Consider the following 21421-nt stretch of genomic DNA (forward strand, 5'->3'; position numbering starts at 1 on the left):
TACTGAAGAAGTGTCTGCATGGTCAGACTTAAAATCCCAATGAGTCGTTCAATAATCGTATATGGAGTCACCAAAAAATGTTTATGTTGGAATTAAGACACTAAATTGGGGGGTCAGTGATGCTGTTATTGCCTTTAATGATGGCAACATTGACAGGATGATAGTGCTACAGCATATGGAAATTAATCCTGGAGCAAACTGCATCAGAAGACTTGAACGGATGGACAGCAGTATGGTGCAGCGTGATTCTGAGTGACTGAAAATAAAAAATTAAGCATATATTGAGTGAGTTACAGTATTTTGAAACTTTAGAAGCCATTCCTGAAAATTTACATTTTCTGTTACATTTTTTCCTAAATCTCAGAAACCACTTCGAGTAGAGTATTCAAATTTTCAGGGAGTAATAACATACATATCCTGAGTCGGCTGAACTAAAAGAAGAACATAATGTTACGCACAATCAAAATTATTTAGGATAACACAAAGTTTTAAGTGTGTAATTAAAAATTGTATTTCCGAAAGCAGCGGCTGAAATGCAGTTATTGTAGTTCATTAGACTCAGAACATACAGTTTAATGTCCCGTAAATGTTTCATGTCAATGGCTACAATTGTTCCGGAAATACACGGAAGCCAAGCCACTAAATTTAACATTGTCGGGATGGAGCGTCCCAAATCCCCTTAAATAAATGGTCTCTAACATGGAAACCATGCATTTCTGGACATAAGTTCATTAGACCTATTGTGTCCAGTATCCTCTCATCCATCAATCCTTAGAGTTTGTACACGGTGGAAAAAATCATCCTGTATATTATCTCTCCTTACATACATAATTTTAAACAAAATCTGGATTTACATAAAGTTTTTTTTACTTCTTCGCAATTGGTTTTAACGGAAACCAACTAAGTTGTATTTATGGCTCATCAGCTTATGATTAAGATACTACTAGGGGATCACAACCTTTAGAAACTTCGTAATGCTACCAATTCGCCGATTAAAACTATGCGAAACACCGTCATTGAAGCTTCTATACTCACAGATACAGCAGCTAGAGAGGTCTCTTTCAATCTCCCCCCCCCCCCCCCCCCTTTCCCCAACCATTTAGCCATTCATTGCAAGCGAATTCAACACACTGTCAAGGTTTCCTGTGCAATAACAATAAACTGGACTCCATATCAATGAGAGGGTTGGGCAAGAGGAGATGGACAGAGCGAAGGGGAGGGATGGAGGGGGGAAGAAACGGACATAGAGAGTGGGAGGGAGGAGATGAAAAGGGAGAGAGGGGGAGGAGGTGATGGAGAGAGGAGGAGATGGAGAGACAGAGTTGGGAGATGGTGAACAGAGGGAGGAGGAGGAGGAGGAGGAGGAAGTGATGGACACAGAGAGGGGGAGAGGCAGAGGAGATGGGCAAACTGGGGGAGGGGGGAGCGGTGGGAGAAAGGAGACGTACCCTCTGCCATGTACTGCACAGTGGTTTGCACAGTAGAGATGTAGATGTAGACATGCCAAGGTCAACAAGTGAGAACACACTGCTCACAACTGGTGTGTAACATCTGAAACGACATCGGTAATGCAAAGACGACTGAGACATCATGCAAAATACAGTGCTAATTATCTGTGAGTCATATCCCTATTCTAAGTAGAGAGCGTTATACAGACGGCACAGTCTCAGTTTGTGAGGAGACTCTGACGGACATTTACAGTGACTCCTCACTTATTCTCTTCCCATTGTACTCTTTTTTGCCGATCAAGCTTAACTTTCGGAGATTATTTTGTATTAAACCTGACACAGGGGCCATAGCTGGCACCAAGAAATCGCCCTTTGACCTCAAAGTGTTGCCTCGTCATGTAGTATGTGCTGCCACTTTACACTGTTAGCTACACACAATTACTGATGTTGGCAATAAAAAGTAGTATACTGTTTCCTGAAAGAAACAGTAGGTAAGCAGGTACTTAATTTACTTTCTCGTGTCCTGAAAAAACCTTTTAAATTTTTTCAGTTCAGTATGGCGCCACGTCCATTGCTTCTTTCTTGTCAAACTATAGGTCATCAGGGATATATTTCGTGGGACAGCTGGGAAAATTTAGATGATTTTCCATATCTTACACTTCACCACAGTTGCATTTTTTGTTGTTGTCCGCTTCGCCTTTTCGGCCCAGTTTAATTAGATTTATTTTATTGTGTAAATTGATGGCGGAGGGGGCACCAAAGATAGGAAAAGGAAGGAAATAGTGATAGTATCTGCATCGGGAATTTATACACGATCAGAGGCGACGAGTAAAAATGGGTGCCGGATCGGGACTCGAACCCACGATCTCCTGATGACTAGCAGTTGCGTTAACCACTTCGTTACCCAGACACAGAGTTTATCGACAATGTGCTGACTATCTCGGCACACTCTTTGGCTGAGTCTCATTCCTACGTAACGCCACTTATCTGTGGTCCCCGTCTATATCCTCCATGCTCGCTAATTGTAGATCCCCACTGGAGGTCAAAATACCTGTAAATGTGCATCTGTACTGAAGGTTGTGGATTCATTGCCCATCGAGGCAGATGCACATTTATTTAAGGTTGTGGATTCAATACCCATTAAGACAGAAGCACATTTACATTCGACATCTAGTGGGAATCTACAAGTAGCGAGCATGGAGGACATGAACGGTGGTGGTCTATGGATAGGTGGCGTTAGATGGAAATGTGAGTCAGCCTTGGAGCGTGCCGAGATAGTCCGCGCATTTACGATAACCGTTGTGTCCGGGGGGCGCAGCGATTAATTCAGCTGGCTAGTAAACAGGATATTGTGGGACCGAGAGTCGGTCTGGCGCCCATTTTCACTAGTGATTGCTGATTCCGTGTAAAATGCTGATGCAACTGGTATCATTAGTTCCTTTACTTTTCTTTCCTTTCTCCCATTTCACGTTCAGTTTACATAAAATGTATCACAGCTGCGGATTTCGCGTGATTTCTTTTCGTTTGAACATGTCTAAAAGAACACACGCAACGCATTCATATAGATTTGTTTTGAAGGTGCTAAAGTTGTTCTGATGCGCTTCAGTGTTTTCCAGATCTTCCAGCTCGATGTACTGTCCCTGGGCATCTCTTGTGACCCAGGGTAGTCCTTTGGGAGTTCATTTAGCTCCTTATAAGGGAATCCATTGCGGCATTTAAGTCTGCCAGGTCCCCATGTAGCACCATATAGGAGGTGCCACTCATCGAAAGTCTCTTTAAATTTTCTTTATGCTCATGTACAGTTCTTTGGGTTTCAGAATCTGATAATCTGTTTGCTCTATATAGCTTCGCTAGTGGTGTGGGTATCATGAATCCTGTTGTTAACCTGCATATGACATTTAGGCTTGTACTGACTTTTTTGGCATGTGCGGATATGGACACTACAGGACATGAATATTCCGCCGATGAAAAGCAAAGTGCTTAAGCAGTTTCTCTAAATACAGCTTTTCCGGCTCCCCATTTACTATTCGCTATTTTTCTTAAGATGCTGTTTCTGGCGGCAACTTTTCGGCGCGTCTTCTCGCAGTGACATTCGTACGATGGTTTTTCGATCACGGTACCCAGGTGTATTGGTTTGTCTGTGTGTTGCATGTTGCTTCCATTCCAAGTAACGTTCAATTTCTGTTTGCCTGTTTTGGACGATGATGGAAAGCACTAACCTGTGTGTTCGAGGGGTTATCACTTTCTAGTAAGTAAGTAATAATAATAATAACAATAATCACTTAAGGCGACTGTGTAATCGCCGCCCCTGGAGGCCACAGTTGCTTGATTTCCAAGAAATCACAGTAAATTTGAGCCGGCTGCCAGCGCATCAGCCACTGGCGAAAACGCCGGTCACTGCAGATCCTCTCCCTAGGCCCTCGCTCCGAAATTTCGTGTTTCACTAGGATGACGGCTGTTATTTATTTGTTCGTTTGAATCACAACAGTCGTCATCCTCCTGGAACAGGAATGTCGGAGCGAGGGCCCAGAGAGAGCGTCGGCGGCGCTTTCGCCAATGCCCGGCGGGCCGCTCAAATTTATGGTGATTTCTTGGAAATCAAGCAGACTGCGCTGCGCCCCGCGGGGTTATCGGCGCGCCAGCTATCGGTGACGTCAGCCGCGCTTCCGGCTCGCCGTGGCCTCTGGTCAATGGGTGCTCGTGGCGCGGCACTTTGCCAATTTCGCCGCTCGCTTCAGTCGGGCCTCCATTCTGTCGCGTTGAAGCGCCTGAGTTGCCACAACCGACGAGAAAGGAATAGTCCTCGCCGCCATAGCGAGGCTAATCCGAGCCGAGATCGTCGCACAGGCGTATATTAGCTACCTCGGCTACGAAAGCGAGTTAACAAATATGAACTGGAACTTTACAAACGTAACTAATGTGGCAATTTCTGTGTCCGAGGCCGAGCGGTTCTACGCGCTTCAGTCCGGAACCGCGCGACTGTTACGGTCGCAGGTTCGAATCCTGCATCTGGCATGGATGTGTGCGATGTCTTAGGTTAGTTAGGTTTCAATAGTTCTAAGTTCTAGGGGAATGATGACCTCAGATGTTCAGTCCCATAGTTTCTGTGTCCGATGAGGGATCACTGTCAGTCAAAACCACTTATGAAAGGTGTATATTGCAGTAATCATCAACAAAAGTCGTTGTGCTCTTTGCTAGGTGTTGTAACACCGTGAACCAAGCGTCTCGATCCCGGATGGTTACCAGTTTCTCTTACTGAAGAGGTACATCAGAAATGATGACGATATGATCTATTCACCAGCTCGTGGCTCTTCCCCTTAGTCTCTTGCACTCCATCTTCTCTTTCGCGATTGCTTTCTCTAGATTTTCTCTAACTCTTCTCGCAATATGTCCAAAAAACTAGAGAATTTTTTGTTCGACAAGAGAAGAAAGGCCCCTAGAGGTAATGAGCTGCTCAATAATGGATAAATTTGTTCTTTTTCGGTCCATTTTATGCATGGCATCCTGCGCCAGCACCAAAGCTATAATCTCTCAATACTCTGCTTGTCTCTGACCTTAAGAGACACGTAGTCAATAAATTTAGTTTATAAAAACCCATATACTGGCAGTCAACAACTTTCTTGCGTCTGACTAATTTACTAAGCCATATGGGAATTTTAAATGAAAGTGTGCGAAATAACATGACACTCTGGAAACCTGTCCGAACTTTACTGTCTTTGTGACTTACGTGGTAACAAGTTACCTGTTGGTGACTCGTAAAGCTGCAGCTCTAACAAGGTTAACACACAGCAATCGGCTTTCCGAATTTTTTTTATATTTATGGTGCTTGATGTTCAGAAAATAGATACCAATCTGCCCAAGTAGTCGAAAAATTGACTTTGAATTTCACAGTGTGATAGTACTACAAATGGTTCAAATGGCTCTGCGCACTATGGGACTTAAACTTCTGAGGTCATCAGTCCCCTAGAACTTAGAAATAGTTAAACCTAACTAACCTGACTTCACACACATCCATGCCCGAGGCGATTCGAACCTGCGACCGTAGCGGTCGCGCAGTTCCAGACTGCAGCGCCTAGAACCGCTCGGCCACTCCGACCGGCTTGGATACATTTCTTCGTGTTTTATGTCTGTACTGATATTAACGATAGTTGCTATTAACATAATTTGTAACCCATGTATAATACAAAGCATCGTACGTAACCATAAGTATGGGATATGTAAACTTCATAGCAATAAACTGAATTTAATTGAAAAATCGGAACTGACTCGAGACGCGATGTTGCTATGGCTCGTCTCGGAGACGGCTGGTTCTAAAACTGGAGGTGAAAGAAAATTTTGTCACCAGTATTTGGCCGGCAAAGTTGCTAGTAGCGTATACTTCCTTATCAACAGACTATAACCTGTTGCAAAAGAAGGAGAGAGAAGGAGAAAACAAAAAACAAGCACAGTTTATTATCGAGTGACACCATTTGACACTACTTATTCGCTCATCACATGGGAAAGTTAATTTTGTATTGGTGGCCTGCTTTTTGCTATTAGGAATGGGTAGGTAAGGAAACAGTTTTATGAGTCAGTCACACACGATAGACTGCGCGGGACTGCATCTGGATTTTTACGTGCATACAAAATGGTTCAAATGGCTCTGAGCACAATGCGACTTAACATCTGAGGTCATCAGTCACCTAGAACTTAGAACTAATTAAACCTAACTAACCTAAGGACATTACACACATCCATGCCCGAGGCAGGATTCGAACCTACGACCGTAGCGGTCACTCGGTTCCAGACTGTAGCACCTAGAACCGCACGGCCACTCCGGCCGGCTTACGTGCATACAGAGGACATCTTCAACATGAATGTTGTTTGTATATTCATGCCGGATGCAGCCATTCCTCTATATATTTTGCTTTTAAAATAATATGTATAAGTTTTAGGAAACAGGACACTGAAGTCATGATTTACAGTGACAAAATTACTTTCTTAGAAGATATCCTAGTAAATCGCATGCTGCAGACAATTATCACATTCGCTCATTTGCAACGTTACGTGACACGAAAAAGAGATGAGCGAACCATGTCACTTTAAGTCGAGATATATTTGACAGTTTTATTAATTAATTAGAGATGCAGGTAACGAGTCAAAGAGCTTTACAAATACTACGCAACTAATCAAGCATGAAAATGTAATAACCGCTTACCTATTTTATACATACATCTTTACATACATTAACAAATCCTCACTTTGGTCTTGTTTGTAAAACAGTATTCAGAAAAACATTGCTTTTATATTTTTCTCGTAATAGAGGCATCTGTGGAATGTGCAGCGAGTCTTCTTATTGCTACGCCATTCATCTGAAGTCAATGTTTCCTGGCCAAGGCGCCACTGAAAACGCAACCGTTTGTGTATGTTGCTACGTATTTGACGATAATTCTGTAGTTCAGTTGCCGCTAGTATCCAACCAAAGGTGCGGGATGACGCAGAATGTTGCAGGCATCTATTACTCCTTGTCGAATGGCAGGCGCAGGAGTGAAGAGGTTATTATGTCCTTGGAGCACAATAAAGCGATCCTCCCTCGTGGTGGTCAGACGTAGACGACCAGAACCTTGCTGACGAGTGTGCCAATACTCACATTCCTATTCAGTCCAGCATCGAAACACTGTCACTTCCCATTGTCCCACAAACCTGGATATTACACCATTGGGTCAGCCGGTTAAATGTGTAAGTAGGCTGTTTAGGTTTTTATATTGGTAAAGCCACGTAGCGCTCTGTATGGAAATCACTGGCTGTGCTGTGTGCAGTCGGTGGCTGGTTTGCATTGTTGTTGGCTATTGTAGTGTTGGGCAGCTGGACGTTAACAGCGCGTAGCGCTGTGCAGTTGGAGGTGAGCCGCCAGCAGTGGTGGATTTCATTCCATTGCTGTAATCTGTAACACCTGAGGGTATAATTACATTAATCCTCAAGGGGGTACACGCCTACTTTGTGTACCATGTGTTTGGCAAGCACAAGGAGCCATATCTAATATGGTATTTGCTTATACAACTCGGTACCATATTTCCCTAATACATAAATTACACAGCTATCTGATTATTTAACAGAGAAACAAACATTTTTTTACTACATCAGTGACAGATGTTTACGCAATCACACAGATGGATAACTTCACACTTATGAAACTGTATTTTGTCTGTACTTTGTGAACTGTTCATATTTTTTCGGAAGCATTGTGATATTATGAGAGCTTTGAATGATATATTTGGTATGGGATCACGATTTTTAAAGTATGATTGAGGTAGATGACACTATTGAAGTGAGCAGAGAATTTTTTTAGGTTTTGAAATTATTGCAGAAAGCTACGACGATTTTGAGATTTGACTGAGGTGTTATGTTGTTATTATTACGATGGCAATGTGTATTATGCTGTTGAGGTATGTTTATGATCAATAAGGTGATGCTATATGAGGAGTTTGATTATGCTATGTATTTATTATGATCAAATATTGAAGTGTTGTCGCAAAATTGACGTGTCGACGAATATGTATATGTGTAACAAGGTAAGGAGTAATGAATAGTGGTTAGGGACTCTGATTTGTGAAGAGGATGTTGGAAGCCAAGAATCGTACTTTAAGAGTTATGAAATGTGTGTAAATGCGTGAATGTATCACAATGCCGGCGAAAATTTTTTGGACGCTGTTATATTCATAAGATATTGTTTCTACACATTTGCAACCCAAATTCTCGACCCGTGAAATTTTATATATGAGACTGCCACTGTAGTTCAAACTGGTGTTGTAAATATTTCGGTAAGAAAGTTAAGTGACCTTCACGTAATGTGTTGTGGGCACGACGCATTACGTGGGCAGCTGCGCTACAGTCGCCTGGAAAAAAGCCATTAGTGTGTGCCTTTCAGAGGCACAGGTGTAAAAAAAGAGGCCATTATCCTCGCTATTGACATTTCTTTGTAGAAAGCATCCTAAATGGTTCAAATGCCTCTGAGCACTATGGGACTCAACTGCTGTGGTCATAAGTCCCCTAGAACTTAGAACTACTTAAACCTAACTAACCTAAGGACATCACACACATCCATGCCCGAGGCAGGATTCGAACCTGCGACCGTAGCGGTCGTGTGGTTCCAGACTGTAGCGCCTTTAACCGCTCGGCCACTCCGGCCGGCAAAGTATCCTAAATACGACACGCTCAAACTTGAAAATATATGATTACACTGTGGAGCTCTTAATTTATGATATTTACTAAAATGCCTAATGAAATGATGAGAAACATTTTACATCTATTGTCTTTCTAGTTGAGAGATTTTTTATGCCTTTGGAGACGCCATTTGCCTAGTGAATGACGTTTCATATGTTGCTTTATATATATATTTGCTCATTTCATTTAATATCTAGTTTCTAGCTGCACTGCAGCAAGGGTTAAAACAATATTTAATAGATGTACTAATATAGATATTTTATGCCTACAGATCCAGTAAATAACCATTTTAAAATCTACTTAAAAAAAACGAGGGAGTACAAAAAGACATTTCCCTTCACAGGAATTGCATACATAATTTTTGTCAATGACTGGGTAACTTATTTAGTAGTGTTAGTTAAGGTGATGCATCACCCTAGTGTTAAGATGTGATATAGGTATTAAACATGGCCATTTTAGTGTAATAATTTTTCTGCTTGAGCTTTGTCATGTTTAGATATAAGTTGTTGCATTTGCTGCTGCTGTTTGCCAGGCATAGTGCTACTAAATTTCACTTTGCATTACTCTGTTAAGCCAGTTTTACTAATGAATTATTTTTCTTGTTTGCTGCTCATTGCCTTATATTAGTTGTAATATTGCTGCTTGCTTTGCCAATTTGCATTTCCATTTCACTGCACACGTTTCTGTTGGTCATAGTATATGGACAATATGTGAGAAGTAGGGACTGTTAGTGTTTGCACGTGTGTTAATAATGCAGCAAGGGACTGGATAACAGCATTGCTGGTCCTAAGGACAATTCCAAAAACTTTGTGAGTGCACAAGTGGTGGTTATGAACTTGCTATATTATCCGAAAGACTTTTCAATGGTGACTGTGCACCTGCACAGTCACAACAGATGGCTGCTGGCCATCTCTACAAGGACTACAGTTGGTCTGCATCTTTGATGACCCACCAATACCATTATTTCTACAAGGACTACAGTGGATCTACACCTTTGCTGACTCACCAGTACCATTATTTCTACAAGGTCTGCAGTGGGTCTGCACCTCTGGTGGCCCACCAATACCACAATCTCTACCAGGACTACAGTAGGTCTACTCTGTGATGACCTACCTACCAATATTCTTCAAAATTTCGAATGACTCTGCTGTGGTTTTGCTCTGTTGTGGCCCATTACCTGTCTGCATGTCGAGAGTCAGCACTGTCCTTCCGTTGGAAGGACAACACTGCTTCTTCAAGACTGCATGGAAATCCACTACTTCCGTGTGCATTTTCTTTTACTGCTCAGACTTTGAGAAAAACACTGCAATTTTACTGTGATGAATGATCAGGACTGTCTTTATGGACTGTGAGAAAATTTTAGCTTTTGACCAACATTGTATCAATAAGTGTGTGCATTTGATTTCTTTGTTATTTTAAGTATGAAAAATTTTATCAAATCATTATTGGTCACTGCCCAAAACAATTTGTAAAATTTTTTGTGGGGAGCGTGGGGGCTACGTAAGTAGGCTGTTTAGGTTTTTATATTGGTAACGCCACGTAGCGCTCTGTATGAAAATCACTGGCTGTGCTGTGTGCAGTCGGTGGCTGGTTTGCATTGTTGTTGGCTATTGTAGTGTTGGGCAGCTGGATGTTAACAGCGCGTAGCGTTGCGCAGTTGGAGGTGAGCCCCAACAGTGGTGGATGTGGGGAGAGAAATGGCGGAGTTTTGAAATTTGTAAGACTGGATGTCATGAACTGCTATGTATATTGTGACTTTTCGACACTATTAAGGTAAATACATTGTTTGTTCTCTATCAAAATCTTTCATTTGCTAACTATGCATATCAGTAGTTAGTGCCTTCAGTAGTTTGAATCTTTTATTTAGCTGGCAGTAGTGACGCTCGCTGTATTGCAGTAGTTCGAGTAACGAAGATTTTTGTGAGGTAAGTGATTTGTGAAAGGTATAGGTTAATGTTAGTCAGGGCCATTCTTTTGTAGGGATTATTGAAAGTCAGATTGCGTTGCGCTAAAAATATTGTGTGTTAGTTTAAGCACAGTCGTGTACAATTGTTCTAGGGGGACGTTTCAAATGGAGAACCACAAAGACGCCGCCGGCCAAGATGGCCGAGCGGTTCTAGGCGCTACAGTCAGGTAGCGCGCTTCCGCTAGGTTCGAATCCTGCCTCGGGCATGGATGTGTGTGATGTCCTGATGATCTCAGATGTTAAGTCCCATAGTGCTCAGAGCCATTTGAACCATTTGAACAAAGACGCCCCTTTCAAATTGCATCAGCTCCTGATAACGCTGTCTCAGACAAATGAGCTGCATCTCCATTTCCTTCACAGTGATCATTCAACATCTGACGCTGTTAACGCCTTTTATTAGTCGCCCCACAGTATTATTGCACCTGAGAGTGAGACTGCTTCGGTCAGCTTATCACGAGTTTTTATCGCGATTTTCACAAAGACACGCTGAACCACTTGATAATACACTGTGGCGACAAAAGACACGGAATACCTCCTAATATCGTGTCGGTACCTCCTTCTGCCCGGTGTAGTGCAGCAAGTCGACGTGACGTGGACTCGACATTCACTGAAAGTCCTCTGCAGAAATATTGAGGCATGCTGCCTCTATTGCTGCCCAAAATACCGAAAGTGTTGCTGGTGCAGGATTCTGAGCACGAGCTGACTTGTCGACAATGTCCCATAAATGTTTGTGACGATCCATGTCAGGCGATCTGGACGACCAGCTCATTTGCTCAAATTCTATAGAATGTTCAAACCAATCGCAAACAACTGTGGTCTGGTAACAAGGCGCATTGTCACCCATGTAAATTCCATTGTTGTTTGGGAACATGAAGTACATGAATAGCTGCAAACGAACTCCAAGTAGCCGAACGTAACGAGAAGACGCAGTCCATTCCAGGAAACCACAGCCCACATCTTTATGGAGCCACCAGCAGCTTGCACAGTGCCTTGTTGACAACTGGGGTCCTTCGCTTCGTGGGGTCTGCGCCACACTTGACCCCTACCATCAGCTCTCACCAACTGAAATCGGAACTCATCTAACCAGGCTACAGTTTTCCAGTCGTCTAGGGTCAAACCGATATGGTTAAGAGCCCAGGAGAGGAGTTGCCTGTGATGTCGTGCTGTTAGCAAAGGCACTCGCATCAGTCGCCTGCTGTCATAGCCCATTAACGCCAAATTTGGCCGCACTGTCCTAACAGATATGTTCGTCGTACGTCCCATATTTCTGCGGTTATTTCAAGCAGTGTTGTTTGTCTGTTACCACTGACAACACTGCACAAACGCCGCTGCTCTCGGTCGTTAAGTGAAGGCCGTCGGCCACTAAGTTGTCCCTGGCGAGACGTAATACCTGAAATCTGGTATTCTTGGCACACGCTTCACAGTGTGGATTTCGGAATATTGAATTCCTTAATTATTTCCGAAATGAAATGTCACATGCATCTAGCTCGAACTACAATTCCGCGTTCAAATTGTGATAATTAACGTCGTGCGGCCATAATAACGTCGGAATACTTTTCACGTGAAATACCTGACAAGGGAACCTCCCCATCGCCCCCCCTCAGATTTAATTCTCAGTTGGCACAGTGGATAGACCTTGAAAAACTGAACACAGATCAATCGAGAAAACAAGAAGAAGTTGTGTGGAACTATGAAAAAAATAAGCAAAATATACAAACTGAGAAGTCCATGCATAATATATGCAACATCAAGGGCAAAGTGGGGTCAGGAGTGCTGTGGTCATGTGGCTAGCGTGAGCAGATGCGGGATAAGAGGTCCTTGGTTCAAGGCTTCCCTTGAGTGGAAATTTTAATTTTTTGTTTTCAGTTTATGTCACAAACTCTTATGTTTTCATCACTTTTTTGGGAGTGATTATCACATCCACAAGAAAACCTAAATGGGGAAAGGGAGAAGATTCTTTTTACCCATTCGCCAAGTGTACAAGTTAGGTGGGTCGACAACATATTCCTGTCATGTGACGCACATGCCGTCAGCAGTGTCGTATAGAATATATCAGACGAGTTTTCCTGTGGAAGAATCGATTGACCTATGACCTTGCGATCAAATGTTTTCGGTTCCCATTGAAGAGGCATGTCCTTTCGTCGACTAATCGCACGGTTTTGCGGTGCTGTCGCAAAACAAAGACACTAAACCTATTACAGTGAACAGAGACGTCAAAGAACTAACTGACAGATCATAACTTTACGAAAATAAAGATAGTAAATTTATCACTTGAGGGAAGACTTGAACCAAGGACCTCTCGTTCCGCAGCTGCTCACGCTAACCACGAGACCACGGCGCACATTTGCTTACATTGCCCTTGCTGTTGCATATCTTGCGCATGGACTACTCAGTTTGCATATTTTGCTTATTTTTTCGTAGTTCCACACAACTTCTTCCTGTTTTCTCGATTGATCTTTGTTCAGTTTTTCAAGGCCTATCCACTGTGCCAACTTATAACTAAATCTGAGGGGGGTGCGATGGGGAGGTTCCCTTGTGAGTACAAATGACAGCTCCGCTAATGCACCGCCCTTTTATACCTTGTGTACGCGAAGCTACCGCCATCTGTATGTGTGCATATCGCTATCCAATGACTTTTCTCACCTCAGTGTGTATGGAGAACTGTCTTGAAATCATTCACAGTGCGATACATTGTCCTTACTCACCACTGTACTTGTTTACCGTAACGTCACCGAGTGTTTCCGAAAACGACTACGGGAAGCCAAGTGCAATAATATCGTGGTCGGGTAGCACACACTCTGCAAAGCCTGGTAACAATACTAATGCAGAGTGGTGGCTGTTCTACAGGTTACTGAAAGGAGAACTGTCTTGAAATCATTCACAGTGCGATACATTGTCCTTACGCACCACTGTACTTGTTTACTGTAACGTCACCGAGTGTTTCCGAAAACGACTACGTGAAGCCAAGTGCAATAATATGGTGGTCGGGTAGCACACACTCTGCAAAGCCTGGTAACAACACTAATGCAGAGTGGTGGCTGTTCTACAGATTACTGAAAGGAGAACTGTCTTGAAATCATTCACAGTGCGATACATTGTCCTTACGCACCACTGTATTTGTTTACCGTAACGTCACCGAGTGTTTCCGAAAACGACTACGTGAAGCCAAGTGCAATAATATGGTGGTCGGGTAGCACACACTCTGCAAAGCCTGGTAACAACACTAATGCAGAGTGGTGGCTGTTCTACAGATTACTGAAAGGAGAACTGTCTTGAAATCATTCACAGTGCGATACATTGTCCTTACGCACCACTGTATTTGTTTACCGTAACGTCACCGAGTGTTTCCGAAAACGACTACGGGAAGCCAAGTGCAATAATATCGTGGTCGGGTAGCACACACTCTGCAAAGCCTGGTAACAACACTAATGCAGAGTGGTAGCTGTTCTACAGATTAATGAAAGGAGAACTGTCTTGAAATCATTCACAGTGCGATACATTGTCCTTACTCACCTCTGTACTTGTTTACCGTAACGTCACCGAGTGTTTCCGAAAACGACTACGGGAAGCCAAGTGCAATAATATCGTGGTCGGGTAGCACACACTCTGCAAAGCCTGGTAACAACACTAATGCAGAGTGGTGGCTGTTCTACAGATTAATGAAAGGAGAACTCTCTTGAAATCATTCACAGTGCGATACATTGTCCTTACTCACCTCTGTACTTGTTTACCGTAACGTCACCGAGTGTTTCCGAAAACGACTACGGGAAGCCAAGTGCAATAATATCGTGGTCGGGTAGCACACACTCTGCAAAGCCTGGTAACAACACTAATGCAGAGTGGTGGCTGTTCTACAGATTACTGAAAGGAGAACTGTCTTGAAATCATTCACAGTGCGATACATTATCCTTACGCACCACTGTACTTGTTTACCGTAACGTCACCGAGTGTTTCCGAAAACGACTACGGGAAGCCAAGTGCAATAATATCGTGGTCGGGTAGCACACACTCTGCAAAGCCTGGTAACAACACTAATGCAGAGTGGTGGCTGTTCTACAGATTACTGAAAGGAGAACTGTCTTGAAATCATTCACAGTGCGATACATTGTCCTTACGCACCACTGTACTTGTTTACCGTAACATCACCGAGTGTTTCCGAAAACGACTACGTGAAGCCAAGTGCAATAATATGGTGGTCGGGTAGCACACACTCTGCAAAGCCTGGTAACAACACTAATGCAGAGTGGTGGCTGTTCTACAGGTTACTGAAAGGAGAACTGTCTTGAAATCATTCACAGTGCGATACATTGTCCTTACTCACCACTGTACTTGTTTACCGTAACGTCACCGAGTGTTTCCGAAAACGACTACGGGAAGCCAAGTGCGATAATATCGTGGTCGGGTAGCACACACTCTGCAAAGCCTGGTAACAACACTAATGCAGAGTGGTGGCTGTTCTACAGATTAATGAAAGGAGAACTGTCTTGAAATCATTCACAGTGCGATACATTGTCCTTACTCACCTCTGTACTTGTTTACCGTAACGTCACCGAGTGTTTCCGAAAACGACTACGGGAAGCCAAGTGCAATAATATCGTGGTCGGGTAGCACACACTCTGCAAAGCCTGGTAACAACACTAATGCAGAGTGGTGGCTGTTCTACAGATTAATGAAAGGAGAACTGTCTTGAAATCATTCACAGTGCGATACATTGTCGTTACGCACCACTGTACTTGTTTACCGTAACGTCACCGAGTGTTTCCGAAAACGACTACGGGAAGCCAAGAGCAATAATATCGTGGTCGGGTAGCACACACTCTGCAAAGCCTGGTAACAACACTAATGCAGAGTGGTGGCTGTTCTACAGATTAATGAAAGGAGAACTGTCTTGAAATCATTCACAGTGCGATACATTGTCCTTACGCACCACTGTACTTGTTTACCGTAACGTCACCGAGTGTTTCCGAAAACGACTACGGGAAGCCAAGTGCAATAATATCGTGGTCGGGTATCACACACTCTGCAAAGCCTGGTAACAACACTAATGCAGAATGGTGGCTGTTCTACAGATTACTGAAAGGAGAACTGTCTTGAAATCATTCACAGTGCAATACATTGTCCTTACGCACCACTGTATTTGTTTACCGTAACGTCACCGAGTGTTTCCGAAAACGACTACGGGAAGCCAAGTGCAATAATATCGTGGTCGGGTAGCACACACTCTGCAAAGCCTGGTAACAACACTAATGCAGAGTGGTGGCTGTTCTACAGATTAATGAAAGGAGAACTGTCTTGAAATCATTCACAGTGCGATACATTGTCCTTACTCACCTCTGTACTTGTTTACCGTAACGTCACCGAGTGTTTCCGAAAACGACTACGGGAAGCCAAGTGCAATAATATCGTGGTCGGGTAGCACACACTCTGCAAAGCCTGGTAACAACACTAATGCAGAGTGGTGGCTGTTCTACAGATTAATGAAAGGAGAACTGTCTTGAAATCATTCACAGTGCGATACATTGTCCTGACTCACCTCTGTACTTGTTTACCGTAACGTCACCGAGTGTTTCCGAAAACGACTACGGGAAGCCAAGTGCAATAATATCGTGGTCGGGTAGCACACACTCTGCAAAGCCTGGTAACAACCCTAATGCAGAGTGGTGGCTGTTCTACAGATTAATGAAAGGAGAACTGTCTTGAAATCATTCACAGTGCGATACATTGTCCTTACTCACCTCTGTACTTGTTTACCATAACGTCACCGAGTGTTACCGAAAACGACTACGGGAAGCCAAGTGCAATAATATCGTGGTCGGGTAGCACACACTCTGCAAAGCCTGGTAACAACACTAATGCAGAGTGGTGGCTGTTCTACAGATTAATGAAAGGAGAACTGTCTTGAAATCATTCACAGTGCGATACATTGTCCTTACTCACCTCTGTACTTGTTTACCGTAACGTCACCGAGTGTTTCCGAAAACGACTACGGGAAGCCAAGTGCAATAATATCGTGGTCGGGTAGCACACACTCTGCAAAGCCTGGTAACAACACTAATGCAGAGTGGTGGCTGTTCTACAGATTAATGAAAGGAGAACTGTCTTGAAATCATTCACAGTGCGATACATTGTCCTTACTCACCTCTGTACTTGTTTACCGTAACGTCACCGAGTGTTTCCGAAAACGACTACGGGAAGCCAAGTGCAATAATATCGTGGTCGGGTAGCACACACTCTGCAAAGCCTGGTAACAACACTAATGCAGAGTGGTGGCTGTTCTACAGATTACTGAAAGGAGAACTGTCTTGAAATCATTCACAGTGCGATACATTGTCCTTACGCACCACTGTACTTGTTTACCGTAACGTAACCGAGTGTTTCCGAAAACGACTACGGGAAGCCAAGTGCAATAATATCGTGGTCGGGTAGCACACACTCTGCAAAGCCTGGTAACAACACTAATGCAGAGTGGTGGCTGTTCTACAGATTACTGAAAGGAGAACTGTCTTGAAATCATTCACAGTGCGATACATTATCCTTACGCACCACTGTACTTGTTTACCGTAACGTTACCGCGTGTTTCCGAAAACGACTAGGGGAAGCCAAGTGCAATAATATCGTGGTCGGGTGGCACACACTCTGCAAAGCCTGGTAACAACAGTAATGCAGAGTGGTGGCTGTTCTACAGTTTACTGAAAGGAGAACTGTCTTGAAATCATTCACAGTGCGATACATTGTCCTTACGCACCACTGTACTTGTTTACCGTAACTTCACCGAGTGTTTCCGAAAACGACTACGGGAAGCCAAGTGCAATAATATCGTGGTCGGGTAGCACACACTCTGCAAAGCCTGGTAACAACACTAATGCAGAGTGGTGGCTGTTCTACAGATTACTGAAAGGAGAACTGTCTTGAAATCATTCACAGTGCGATACATTGTCCTTACTCACCTCTGTACTTGTTTACCGTAACGTCACCGAGTGTTTCCGAAAACGACTACGGGAAGCCAAGTGCAATAATATCGTGGTCGGGTAGCACACACTCTGCAAAGCCTGGTAACAACACTAACGGAGAGTGGTGGCTGTTCTACAGATTACTGAAAGGAGAACTGTCTTGAAATCATTCACAGTGTGATACATTGTCCTTACGCACCACTGTACTTGTTTACCGTAACGTCACCGAGTGTTTCCGAAAACGACTACGGGAAGCCAAGTGCAATAATATCGTGGTCGGGTAGCACACACTCTGCAAAGCCTGGTAACAACAGTAATGCAGAGTGGTGGCTGTTCTACAGATTAATGAAAGGAGAACTGTCTTGAAATCATTCACAGTGCGATACATTGTCCTTACGCACCACTGTACTTGTTTACCGTAACGTCACCGAGTGTTTCCGAAAACGACTACGGGAAGCCAAGTGCAATAATATCGTGGTCGGGTAGCACACACTCTGCAAACCTTGGTAACAACACTAATGCAGAGTGGTGGCTGTTCTACAGATTAATGAAAGGAGAACTGTCTTGAAATCATTCACAGTGCGATACATTGTCCTTACTCACCACTGTACTTGTTTACCGTAACGTCACCGAGTGTTTCCGAAAACGACTACGGGAAGCCAAGTGCAATAATATCGTGGTCGGGTAGCACACACTCTGCAAAGCCTGGTAACAACACTAATGCAGAGTGGTGGCTGTTCTACAGATTACTGAAAGGAGAACTGTCTTGAAATCATTCACAGTGCGATACATTGTCCTTACGCACCACTGTACTTGTTTACCGTAACGTCACCGAGTGTTTCCGAAAACGACTACGGGAAGCCAAGTGCAATAATATCGTGGTCGGGTAGCACACACTCTGCAAAGCCGGGTAACAACACTAATGCAGAGTGGTGGCTGTTCTACAGATTAATGAAAGGAGAACTGTCTTGAAATCATTCACAGTGCGATACATTGTCCTTACGCACCACTGTACTTGTTTACCGTAACGTCACCGAGTGTTTCCGAAAACGACTACGGGAAGCCAAGTGCAATAATATCGTGGTCGGGTAGCAACACTCTGCAAAGCCTGGTAACAACACTAATGCAGAGTGGTGGCTGTTCTACAGATTACTGAAAGGAGAACTGTCTTGAAATCATTCACAGTGCGATACATTGTCCTTACGCACCATTGTACTTGTTTACCGTAACGTCACCGAGTGTTTCCGAAAACGACTACGGGAAGCCAAGTGCAATAATATCGTGGTCGGGTAGCACACACTCTGCAAAGCCTGGTAACAACACTAATGCAGAGTGGTGGCTGTTCTACAGATTACTGAAAGGAGAACTGTCTTGAAATCATTCACAGTGCGATACATTGTCCTTACGCACCACTGTACTTGTTTACCGTAACGTCACCGAGTGTTTCCGAAAACGACTACGGGAAGCCAAGTGCAATAATATCGTGGTCGGGTAGCACACACTCTGCAAAGCCTGGTAACAACACTAATGCAGAGTGGTGGCTGTTCTACAGATTACTGAAAGGAGAACTGTCTTGAAATCATTCACAGTGCGATACATTGTCCTTACGCACCACTTTACTTGTTTACCGTAACGTTACCGAGTGTTTCCGAAAACGACTACGGGAAGCCAAGTGCAATAATATCGTGGTCGGGTAGCACACACTCTGCAAAGCCTGGTAACAACACTAATGCAGAGTGGTGACTGTTCTACAGATTACTGAAAGGAGAACTGTCTTGAAATCATTCACAGTGCGATACATTGTCCTTACGCACCACTGTACTTGTTTACCGTAACGTCACCGAGTGTTTCCGAAAACGACTACGGGAAGCCAAGTGCAATAATATCGTGGTCGGGTAGCACACACTCTGCAAAGCCTGGTAACAACACTAATGCAGAGTGGTGGCTGTTCTACAGGTTACTGAAAGGAGAACTGTCTTGAAATCATTCACAGTGCGATACATTGTCCTTACGCACCACTGTACTTGTTTACCGTAACGTCACCGAGTGTTTCCGAAAACGACTACGGGAAGCCAAGTGCAATAATATCGTGGTCGGGTAGCACACACTCTGCAAAGCCTGGTAACAACACTAATGCAGAGTGGTGGCTGTTCTACAGATTACTGAAAGGAGAACTGTCTTGAAATCATTCACAGTGCGATACATTGTCCTTACGCACCACTGTATTTGTTTACCGTAACGTCACCGAGTGTTTCCGAAAACGACTACGGGAAGCCAAGTGCAATAATATCGTGGTCAGGTAGCACACACTCTGCAAAGCCTGGTAACAACACTAATGCAGAGTGGTGGCTGTTCTACAGATTAATGAAAGGAGAACTGTCTTGAAATCATTCACAGTGCGATACATTGTCCTTACTCACCTCTGTACTTGTTTACCGTAACGTCACCGAGTGTTTCCGAAAACGACTACGGGAAGCCAAGTGCAATAATATCGTGGTCGGGTAGCACACACTCTGCAAAGCCTGGTAACAACACTAATGCAGAGTGGTGGCTGTTCTACAGGTTACTGAAAGGAGAACTGTCTTGAAATCATTCACAGTGCGAAACATTGTCCTTACGCACCACTGTACTTGTTTACCGTAACGTCACCGAGTGTTTCCGAAAACGACTACGGGAAGCCAAGTGCAATAATATCGTGTTCGGGTAGCACACACTCTGTAAAGCCTGGTAACAACACTAATGCAGAGTGGTGGCTGTTCTACAGATTACTGAAAGGAGAACTGTCTTGAAATCATTCACAGTGCGATACATTGTCCTTACGCACCACTGTACTTGTTTACCGTAACGTCACCGAGTGTTTCCGAAAACGACTACGGGAAGCCAAGTGCAATAATATCGTGGTCGGGTAGCACACACTCTGCAAAGCCTGGTAACAACACTAATGCAGAGTGGTGGCTGTTCTACAGATTAATGAAAGGAGAACTGTCTTGAAATCATTCACAGTGCGATACATTGTCCTTACTCACCACTGTACTTGTTTACCGTAACGTCACCGAGTGTTTCCGAAAACGACTACGGGAAGCCAAGTGCAATAATATCGTGGTCGGGTAGCACACACTCTGCAAAGCCTGGTAACAACACTAATGCAGAGTGGTGGCTGTTCTACAGGTTACTGAAAGGAGAACTGTCTTGAAATCATTCACAGTGCGAAACATTGTCTTTACGCACCACTGTACTTGTTTACCGTAACGTCACCGAGTGTTTCCGAAAACGACTACGGGAAGCCAAGTGCAATAATATCGTGGTCGGGTAGCACACACTCTGCAAAGCCTGGTAACAACACTAATGCAGAGTGGTGGCTGTTCTACAGATTACTGAAAGGAGAACTGTCTTGAAATCATTCACAGTGCGATACATTGTCCTTACGCACCACTGTATTTGTTTACCGTAACGTCACCGAGTGTTTCCGAAAACGACTACGGGAAGCCAAGTGCAATAATATCGTGGTCGGGTAGCACACACTCTGCAAAGCCTGAAAACAACACTAATGCAGAGTGGTGGCTGTTCTACAGATTACTGAAAGGAGAACTGTCTTGAAATCATTCACAGTGCGATACATTGTCCTTACGCACCACTGTATTTGTTTACCGTAACGTCACCGAGTGTTTCCGAAAACGACTACGGGAAGCCAAGTGCAATAATATCGTGGTCGGGTAGCACACACTCTGCAGAGCCTGGTAACAACACTAATGCAGAGTGGTGGCTGTTCTACAGATTAATGAAAGGAGAACTGTCTTGAAATCATTCACAGTGCGATACATTGTCCTTACTCACCACTGTACTTGTTTACCGTA

The sequence above is a fragment of the Schistocerca cancellata genome, chromosome 2, assembly GCF_023864275.1.
Source record: "Schistocerca cancellata isolate TAMUIC-IGC-003103 chromosome 2, iqSchCanc2.1, whole genome shotgun sequence".
NCBI lineage: Eukaryota > Metazoa > Arthropoda > Insecta > Orthoptera > Acrididae > Schistocerca > Schistocerca cancellata.